Source organism: Nanorana parkeri, unplaced genomic scaffold (genome assembly GCF_000935625.1).
Source record: "Nanorana parkeri isolate BGI_ZX_2015 unplaced genomic scaffold, ASM93562v1 scaffold1007, whole genome shotgun sequence".
Classification (NCBI taxonomy): domain Eukaryota; kingdom Metazoa; phylum Chordata; class Amphibia; order Anura; family Dicroglossidae; genus Nanorana; species Nanorana parkeri.
In genome coordinates, this window is record NW_017307275.1 from 576,066 (window position 1) to 587,740 (window position 11,675).

Sequence of the window (11,675 nt, forward strand, 5' to 3'; positions counted from 1 at the left end):
TATTTTTTTTACTTTTTTATCACATTTCTATTTTTTATTTTTATCTTTTTATCATTTTCATTTATTTTATAATTTTTTAATCAATTTTTATTTTTTACTTTTATTTAATTTGTTTCACTTAACTTTATTGCTATCGCACAGGAGCTAACAACCCTTGTGTGATAGCATTAGGCTTTAGTTGGCCCTGTTCACGGCTACACACACGACTCATACCGCACCTCCTCCCCGCCTCACGCTTGCGGCTGCTAGACCCACCCGCCTGCATCCACACGCCGCACCTCCTCCCCGCCTCACGCTTGCGGCTGCTAGACCCACCCGCCTGCATCCACACGCCGCACCTCCTCCCCGCCTCACGCTTGCGGCTGCTAGACCCACCCGCCTGCATCCACACGCCGCACCTCCTCCCCGCCTCACGCTTGCGGCTGCCAGACCCGCCCGCTCCCCACGCCACACCTCCTCTCCGCCTCACACTCACCGCCCGCCTACATCAATCATCAACACAGGGACGCGGGGAGAAGTAAGGAGGAGCAGGCGTGGGGGGATGTATATTATACAGAGCAATATACCATCAGCTATAGAGGAATACAAATCCCAGCAATACATTATACACTGTATGTATGATGTACTATTGCTGGGATTTGTTGTAGTCCTCTATAGCTGGTGGTATTCTGCATTGTATAAAGGACTACAAAGCCCAGCAATAATACATTATACAGCGCAATGCAGAATACCACCAGCTATAGTGGACTACAACAAATCCCAGCAATAGTACATTATACAGCGCAATGCAGAATACCGCCAGCTATAATGTACTATTGCTGGAGGCATTCTGCATTGCGCTGTATAATGTATTACTGGGATTTGTAGTCCTCTATAGCCGGTGCCATTTTGCATTGATTGCTGTATAATTTTACACTTTCCATTTCACTGTATTGCACACCACACTTTTTTTTCTTCCACTGCTCCAAGCTTGCTCCTGTGATGGAGTACAATCTCAATACAAACTAGTAGTCCATCACTGGAGCCATTTTTTTATCCTGATTAACCGGTTAATCGAACTCAATAATCGGTTAACTAATCGATTTTGAAAATAATCATTAGCTGCAGCTCTAGATAAATGGTCACCATACACCAGGGATCCCCATCCCCCACTAACCACCAGGGATCCCCCACTAACCACCTGGAAGCCTCCACTGGCCACCACAGAGCCCCCCACCAACCACCAGGGAGCCCCCACTGGCCACCTGGGAGCTACCACAGAGCCACCACTAATTATTAGGGAGCCCCTACTGGCCACCAAAGATCCCGCACTGACCAGCAGAGAGCCCGCACTGACCACCTGACAGTCCGCATTGGCCACCTGAGAGCCTAATTAGGGAGCCGCCTCTGCTGCACCCACACGCACCCGTGAAACTCTCTGGACCCCTGGTGAGAGCCCACACAACCCTCCTGAAACCCTGGAGACATCGGGCGGCAAACCCAGAGCAACAGAGTATGTAGCTTCATATTAATCTGCATTGCTGTAATATGTATTGCTGAGATTTGTAGTTCTCTATGGTATTCCAAAACAGGCACTTCCCAAAGTACTCCCCCAGGTGATTAGAGGCCTCACCCCAAACTTAGTCAAAAAACTACACAATATACAACCTGGGTTGTGCAAGGGTTTCTTTCTGGGGGTGATGAGAGTTGCTCCTGTCCCCCTGGTGTTAGGTCCCTCCATGATACTTGACCCCTAGGTAAGTGGCTGTACAATTCAATCATACTAAGAATAAATGTATATAGATGAATGGAAACATGTAAAACTGGAAAATATGATTTTACAAATGTATTATGAAATGGCTTATAAACATGTTGATGAATAATGTATCATGTATTTACAAATAGATTTATACCAATCCCCCTGAAGAAGCCTATGAGCGTAACGCGTAGGGGACTAACAAAGCAATACAACACTGCATATGAAAATCAAGGAATTATGAATATACATAGTGAAATATGAATTATATACAAAATATTATGAAATGTGAAAAGAAGGAATAATTTTAGGGTTATAAGAATCATGTGTATATATATGAGCATTGTTTTTAATATTTATAATTATGTAATAAATCTTTTATATGAACATCAACAAAATTTGTACGAATGATAACTATATGAGTACCCTCAAAAAAAACCCTGCACAACCCAGGTTGTATATTGTGTAGTTTTTAGTTCTCTATGGTAGATGCTGTTCTGCATTGCTGTATAATGGTATTGCTGGAAATTGTAGTTCTCTATAGCTGTTGGTATTCTGCATTGTTGTGTAATGTATTGCTTTAAATTGTAGTTCTCTAGAGCCAATGCCATTCTGCAATGCTGTACAATGTATTTCTGAGATTTATAGTCCTCTATAGCAGGTGGTATTATTCTACATTGTTGTATAACGTGCTGAGATTTGTAGTCCCTCTACAGCTTGGAGTTAGTGGCAGAAATACCAGGGTCGCAGCAGTCGTACACGCGCACAGCACTGACAAGGCATCCCTCCACTACCCGTGTGCTGTAATTTTCCTCAACCGAAAAATTTCTCTTCTCAAAAATTTTCTCTTCCAAGTGTGCATGTCATGAAGAAAGGGGGTCATGAAAACAGCTGATTTGGATGACTCGGCCCCACTGAAAGTGACACAGTTGAGAAAATGTATAGGATAGAGAAAAATTATAGAACACTAACTTTGACACTTTCCGGCCCCTCCCTCTAACCTCCCACAGCTCACAGCCCAGAAGCATGGACAGCCAGCGGCGGTCTACAGTGGGTGAGAGTGCCTAAGTAGTGGACATGGAGCGGAGTAAGGCCAGAACCATGTAGGGAGCCCAGTGGGAGGAGAGCACCATCCCCTAGCCAGTTGTCCCTTTCATGGACTTACTAGGAGTCCTCACATCACCTGACCATTCACAAATAGAGATTAAATGAAATTGGCCAGTGGTAGTACAGTGTTTTTTGGATGGCCTCCTCAAAATGTAAAGAACCCTTACCCTTATGTACACTTTTAATAAAAAAAAAATGTTTTGCCATTGTTTTTTTTTCCTAGGTATCTAATATGTATATACGGTATGTATCAGACTGCATATGTACAGTATGTGTATATGCATCTGAGTGTGTGTATGTTTTGTGATGAAGGAAAAAATTGAACTAATGGACAGGGCCGGATTTACTCTCTCTGCTGCCCCAAGGCCGGGTTCCTCAATTGCCCAAAGCAGGGCTAAATGTAGAAAAAAATTACTCACCCGGCAGCTGTGCTGCCCCTCTACTCCCAGGTGCCCCAAGGCCGGGCCTCAGTGGCCTTGTGGGAAATCCGTCCCTGCTAACGGACCCCTGTGCCCTCTTACCCTATAACCAGCCTATGTACAAATCCATCACAATCTCATATAGATTAGCCTTCTGCTGCCTCCTAACTTGTAACTTGCAAGTATGAATTGCTGAACAGAATGATCCCTGAAGAAGAGAAGTCCAAATTAACATTTTCTCTTGCCTGTAGCAGAATTACATCATCATGCTCCAATAAAGTTTGAAGGATAAAGATGTATAATTCAGCTCTTGGGCTTAGTGCAGCACTTCCGCTGTTGCTGATAGTTGGCTATTCTATAGCAAATCACCGCCGAAAACCATGAGAGCACCTGAGTCCAGGTGCTATTTTCAAATGGCACTGGGATGAATGGTCCAGTGACATAAGTGAAATTAATAACTTATGTCATATTGTAAGCATAATTTAAAAATATAAATAGAAGTTTTAAAATACAATATTCCAAATACAAATGAAACCTTACATTTATATCCATCATAAGACTTTGCAATTAATTAAAACAATTGGCAGAGTAATCAATCAAATGCATGCATGCACCACAAAACCTTTATTATACTTATTGACATTTGGAAGAAACTACATATTTGGAAGAGTTACATCTGTTTTCTGGGGTATTTTTTTCTTAAGATTGTTGCTGTATTTCAAGTAATCTCTTGACAAAGGACTAAGTGGTAAAACATACCCCTTAGGCCAAAGAAGGTTACATATGCAGCATATTTAGTGTAACCTGAGAAACACCTGCACATTGACAGCATTTGATTCATGTGTTGTCAGTTTCCTGATTAGATCAATTATCTACACCCTAAATACATGTCTCTTCTATTTTAGCTATCTCTGCTTAATTATCTGTCCTATTTTTATTCCTTTATTTTTCAGTACTTCTGTATCTTAAACATTTCCTGCATGGATTATAGCACAGAGTGTTACCTCCTAGCTCTGATTCAGGGGAACATTGTCCTGTCTTGTTTAGGCATATACATGTTTTATTTACTATTTATCAGTATACTGTAATTGCCAGATTAGAACAGAGAGAAAAGACTGTGCAGGAGTCAGTGGGGAACAGCAGGTACATGGAATAAGAGTCATTCAGAATGGCTGTGCGCTTCTTATTTTCTATATGTAAAAGAGCGTACCTCGAACAGCACATTCGCGGAGACATCAAGGAGAAGCTGCAGGGGCAAACTTTGAAATTCTGTTGGGAGTCATGTATCAGTAGAACAGCACCTTATGAGCATTTTCCTGAGCCAAAATATTGGGTGAGCATCTTGCTGTGGCAAGCCAAAGCCCAGCAGAGAGTGGGTCCAACTTACAATGAGATATGAAATAGGTAAGGTTGCATGGACAGCCTTTGCAATTCTTAGGAAGCGAACTAGTGAAGCTCTGGATCTGAAGTTACTAAAAAGAATATTCTGGGGGGATTTTCCAATGCTCACAAAGATGCCGAAAAGATATGATTCCCTACAAGAACAGCAAGTCAGGGAAAAAAATTAATTCTGCTGAGAACACAAATAGAATGCCAAGGGATTCTCAAAAGCCAGAAGGAAAGGAGAATTCCAAAGACTACCAGAGAGAGGGAGAAGTGGGTATATAAGTCTGCCAGAATATTTAATCAAATCCCACTATTTCAAGGCATGTTGTAGGGTAGGATGCTGTATAGAAGGGTTAAGAGAAAGAGGAGCCTCCACAATATCCATGAAGGCCCACTGAGGCAAATCTGGGGGGGGCATGGAGCAAGGTCAGGTGCACAATCTGAACTGCTATGTAGAACTTCCTCAGATGGGGAACTTCCAAATGTTTGCAACAATATAGAACTAAGTGGCCAGTCTAGATTTGCAAGACTGCCAGATGAACTGGAGGATCTTTCTTTGTTCAATTTGCAGAATATGGTTTGGGATGGGGACCGGCAAGATCCTGAATAAATAGAGGAGCTAGACAAAAAAAGTGTGAAGTTCCCCCTCTATTGATACCAGACTTTTTAGGTCTAGTAGAAATGTTAGGCGAGACCCCCGAGTTAAAAATAAAAAAGTGAGTCGGGTTCCCCCTCAAAAGCCATACCAGTCCCTTTAGGTCTGGTCAGAATTTTAAGGGGGAGCCCCACTCCCCAAAAATGGGAAAAAACCCTGGGGTCCCATAAAATACCTACCAGACCCTTGATCTGAGCACAAGCCCAGCAGTGCATGAAAAGGGGGGGGCGATCAGCACACCACCCTCCCAGCGCCTTACAAGCCCCCTCCACTTCTGAACTATACAAGACCACATGCTCTCAACATGGGGCGGATGTCATGCCTGGGGACACCTTTCCCCATGTTGGTTGAGGAAAGGCTTTATCCCCACATCCTGTTCCCAAGACTTATTGGACCTGCTGAAACAGAAATACTTTTACCACCGACACTATGGGCTCCTGACCGACTCTCTCTGAAAAACATAATAGTTTCCTGGCCCGGCAGATGAATGTAAACAAAGCGGCAGAGATGGTAATTGATGACATTGACCAAATATGGCTATGGCTGCTGACCAAATATGACATCAGTCAGCATCCCCATTCCTTTGTTTACATTCACCTGACTGGGAGCTAAATGAGGCCTGTAAATGCATCCCTAGTTGCTTGTGCATCAGCAGCCATTAGAGTACTGGCAACCAAATGCACTTAGCAAAATCCTATCACATTTAATAGCCATAGTTATACCATTACTAATTGTATCTCTTCCTGCTGCAGTCAGAGGTTCATCCATTTAGATTACCCATATCCAGAATGGAAAACAGCTAGAGTTTAGGTCCAACCCTGCATTAGCCTGAAATGTAACCTTATCCCTTCTCCTGAGGGCTATGCAAGCTTTTTTTCAACTAACCTGACTTCTGCCAAAAACTGCCCCCATTAGCTACAGTATTTAACTTTTTTCACAGAAAAAACCAGCATGAAACAAGTAAAATAAAAAAGTTAACCCCCCCCCCAAAAAAAAAACACCCTATAAATACGAGTACATTTCACTTCAGCACATTTTGCTGGCATCAAAATATATTAAAATCACACATTAATCTAAAAAACAATAATGTAAAATTATTTTTATTGACATTGTATACTTACTTGATACCTTGTGTGGCACAATCGGTCCATGCATGGCTATTTTAATGCATAATGGATTTTTCTACTGCTTTGACACTTCATCTTACTCACAGTCCTTTTCCAACTCACACTACAAGATCAGTAAAAATATATATAATAGTTTTAAGTGAAACTCCACTTTGTTTTAAAAATGGAGGGGCAATGGAAACAGCTCACGACTCCAAAGGGGTCCCCATGCTCCATAACTTTAGCCAAGTTCTTCCTAGCTTTTGACCACCATATCAGGCCATTATCTGTCACATATGCTGTCACAGTTCCTATTTTGCTTTTCATACAACTAAAGCTGTTTTTATAGTTACTGCCTTATTTTATTTAGGTAAAATAAAAAAAATGAAAGGGAACAGGAAGAATCATTTACATACATTACCTACTCCAATCCTTACTGTTTTGCTTTACTTTGCATACTCCTGACCTCCCCACTCTGTACAGTGTGTTCCATTTTGCATACTCTTGAAAGCCCCACTCTGTATGCTATGTTGTACTTTATATACTTGTGACCACCCCACCCTGTATGTTGTTTTATACTTTATATACTCATGAATGCTGCACTCTGTAAGCTGTGTTGTACTTTACATACTCCTGAATGCCCAATTCTGTAAGCTGTGTTGTACTTTACACACTACTTGATGCTTTACAGCTTATTTACTTTATAAGCTGTGTTTAATGTGCATACTTCTAAATGCCCAACATTGTATACTGTGTTCTACTTTACATGCTCATGAACACTCAACTCTGTGCACTATGTTGTATGTAAAATTTTCTAGACCTACTGTTTATCTTTAAAAACATTTAAAAAATACTATACATTACCTTTATATAGTTTTTACTAAATACAATCCTTAAAATAATGATGTCTATATCCAAATAAATCCACCTTTAAAAAAAAAACTTGGATACAGCCAGGCTAAATCAAAATGTATATGTGTGGCAGAGATTTTTCTTTTACGTGTTAGTGATGCAGCCTTTGGCAGCATGCTGGAAATTCAGACCACTGCTCTTATGTAGATCACAGTGGTCCAACATGCCCCCTGAACAGTGCTCCAATTAACTTTGTCTGTGAATTACAGTCTACAGACATGCACTCCAGCAATGGCTGCATGGCATTTCTCAGGACAGGTTTCATGATGATGACAACAGTTGATCATGCCTGCGTAACATGTGTTGAAATGGCCACCTATAGTCTTTCACTGGAAGGTGTGTGACAATGCAGGAGCACATTTGGGAGACAGGAGCAGAGAGTTGTCACCATATAACAGGAAGTACCTAAGAGAAAACCTTCATGGCAGAATCACCAAGTACTCAAAATTACTTTGGAAAATACATTAAAGTGGGCCTTGCCATAAAGATTAACCTGTCGTATCTGCTATCTCCTATTAATGTTCTATCTGCTAACCCCTAATTATCAATGCAAATTTGCTAGGTGTGTAAAAAATAGCAAAAGTAGTAATACCTACTGGTATTACTATATTAAAATAGTAATTAATAGTAATAGTATTAAATAGTAAGATACTTACCTGTGTGGATAGGTATTAGAGGTGACATCATTTAGCTTCACTGCAGTATTCTGGCAAAGCTGAGAATCCCTAATCTTGACCCCTACAATTTGTGTGGTCCTAAAATGCTGACATTTTAAGTAACAATTGTTTTTAAAAAAAATGCGATTTGCAATAAAGATTTTGTTTTAAATAAATCACTTTTTCAGCAAGATTGGTGTTCTAGTAAAGGTCATGTACTTTCCCATTAGGTTCAGTGTTAGTAACTTCCTTTTGTTCATTACATCAAATGTTTTGTGTGTTGACAGGTTTGTACTCATATACAGTTTGTGAATGTAATGAAGTTTCACAAAAAAAGTAAATAAATGTGGCAATAGGCAACCTGATCAGTTAATATAAGCATTGCAACAGTTCAAGAAGTGAGTTTTTGAACCTGGAAGCAGGGTTCACTAGTAGGTCATCTGTCAAACTACAAGGCTTAATATTAAAGAAGAACTCCTGGAAAACATTTTATTAACCCTTGCAGTGGGGCTACCCCTGTACTGCAAGGGTTTAAGTGATTATTTTTGGCTAGGTTCAAAAATAACAAAGTTATACTGACCCAAAGCTCAGAACCAGCCAGCTGTCACAGTGCTCCCTCCAGCCTGTCTCCTCATGTGCTGCAGCATTGGAATGTTCCTCCGCATCCTAGTGCCTATACACTGGGGGGAATTGATCAAAACCGGAGCAGACAAAATCTGGAGCAGCTGTGCATGGCAACCGATCAGCTTCTCTCTTCAGTTTGTTCAGTTAAGATTTGAAAATGAGAGAGAGGCTCTGATTGGTTGCCATGTACAGCTGCTCCAGATTTTGTCTGCTCCAGATAAATTCCCTTCACTGTATATAGAATGTGATGATTTACAGGACCTTAGACTGCTGCAGCAGAGGGGGAGAGAGGCTGGAAGGGCCAGTCAAAGAACAAGCCAGCTCCATGCTTCAGGTGAGTATAACTTTTTTAACCTAGACAAAAACAAGAAGATAACCCTAGCAGTGCAGGGGTGGCCCCACTGCACAGGCTAATAAAAAAATGTCCTGCAGTTCATCCTTAAAGCAAATCTGTCACCAAAGACAAAGCAAAAGGTTGCCTGCAATAGAAGAATATGTATACTCTCCTGTCCTGCTGCATGTCACTGGAATCTAAATCCCATTCAATCCAATTAATTGGCAACCCTATGGTGGTAGGTGCAGGCATCCAACTCTCCTGGGAGTGTGGGTAGTGAAGAGTCTACTGACAAAAGAGCTACAAAAAATTTAAACATTCTTCTAATGCAGGTAACTTGCCAGCACTCCCAATTTGTAAAATGTACAAATATAGTCCTCACAAATACAACAAATTCAAAACATAGTCCTTTATAATGTATACATGACCTTAATATTATCCCAGCTGATTTCCAAATATATAGTGGTAAAATTCTTGCTTTATTCCACACTCTGTGTATATACTATTTTTGATTGTGATCCCTGACAAAGTCAATTGGGTGTAATGCATAGGGTGCATAGTGCAATCCTTATCACTGCTAATAAGCAATACTGTGTGTGCTGGTGCGCCAGTATTGTAATTCTCATTAATTCTAATATGCAATGATATGTGTGCTGGTGAAGGAGCATGATTTCATGTGAGATTTTAAATGACTTTAATAAATATTTTTTTGTATGAAAATGTTTTTCGAAATATCCTTTGAGAGTGTTACTGACAAACCAGGGAAGGTTTGAAAAGGTCACCTGACCATGAGTTTCCCGCTGAGGGCCCATTTACACCACATCCAGATCATCTCCAGACCAGACCAGATTGTTTCCAGACCCAAAATGCTTCCTAATGTATCCCTATGCTATTCCTGGCCTCTGTTCACACCAGCACATTCTTTTCCAGACCAGACCAGAAAAATACTGCATGCCTCATTTTGTCTGGTTTGGAATTCACTGGAACATATGGAAATGCATAAAAATGCATACAAATGCACTGGAACGCACCTGAAAGCCCATTTTCAGCTAAAAAACAAAGCTCCAAAATGTGGCAAAATCATGGTAAAACCACGACAAAAACGTGTCAAAACGCAATCCACTGCGTTCCAGATCCGGTCCAGAAAATGGTGTGAACCAACCTGAGGATCAAAAGAATGTGATAGACCTGAGTGTAATGCTGGGTCCATCTATTACGGTAAGAACATGCTTACAGAGGTGGAAAGAAAGATCAAAATCAACAATAGTATATACACAGTGTGGAATAAAGCAAACACTCTACTGCTATACATTTGGAGATTGGATAGGATATTTTTAAGATCACATTGACATTATAAAGAGATAATATTTGATTCTGATGTATTTGAAAGGGCTATATTTGATATTCATTAGTTGTTCATTGAATGTGATTTTTTTTCTACAGTGTGATATTGATTAGCACTTTATTTAGGGATCACATAGCACTGCACTTTATATATTGATATGGGGAAATGTTTATAAACTGATTGTGGGCAGCTAGGGCTTAAACATGACTAATGCCACCTTTTTCTGACAGCTGCAGTTTATTCCTCTCACTTCCTGAGTGTTATGATTATTATTTTTAATATTAATAATAACCAGATTTCAATGTAGTTGCTGTAAATGGTATGACCTAAGGAATCACTAATACAACAAAACGTGATTAGAGTGACTAATACTACTTCAGAAACTATGAAACTAAAGTTCAGTAACAGTTAGAAAAGCTGTCCACATTACCTACACTTGTGTAAAGAAGCAAAATGAAGCTGAGTTTATGAGCTAATCCAAAAAATGATTTTATTAAACTCCTATTAACCACTTCCAGGCAGGGCCGGTGCAAGGATTTTTGCCTACACAGGTGAATTTTTCTGCCCCCCCACCCATAATGCCACCCGAACATCCCCATACATTTTATTTTTGCTCTATGAAGCTATAGTGGCTCTCGCTGTGACGTATGCGGCGATACCTAACATGTATAGCGCAATCAACATTTTTGGATGTAGGCTCACAAGCTGCCTACTTTGCCTAGCAGCGCCTGCCCTGGTGACACAAGACAAAATTCTATGAAGCATTATACAGAAGAAGTGCAGACTACTGTAACAGTACAGAGAACCGCAAAATATGTTAAGAGCAGGACCATAAACTAACACTAACCGCACTCCCTATTCACTAACCCTTACATGCCTTCCCCCCCCCCAAATCCAGCACTGGACACACACTCCATTAAGAGTTGACACCAGGGTGGTTTGACCGCGCTGACCCGCAGACATGAACAATTTCATACATTGCTATGAGGACCGTCCATGCGACTGCGTGGCTCAGTGCGATCCGAACTGCCCCCCACCCGAACTGCTCCCTGACCGTTTTTGCCACGCTGATTAGTGCGGTTTCCATACAGCTTTCAATGGAATCGCACTAATTAGCGTGGTTTTGTGCATTTTTTATTGTGTTTCAGCGCTGAAACGCAATTAAATAAGACCAAAATCTCCCTTTTGAAATCAGTGGTTTCCGGATCAGCGCGGAAACCGCACTGATCCGCAATTGCACTGGTGTGAATGGGGCCCGAATACTGATGGGACCTGGGACCAGTGTGTGGAGAAAGAGTTAAAAAACACACACACACATATAAACCAGCTCAGGACCTGGAGATAGAGGGGGGAGAGAAAGTTAAAAAAAATGACTTGCCTTGCGGTAGTGCCGGGC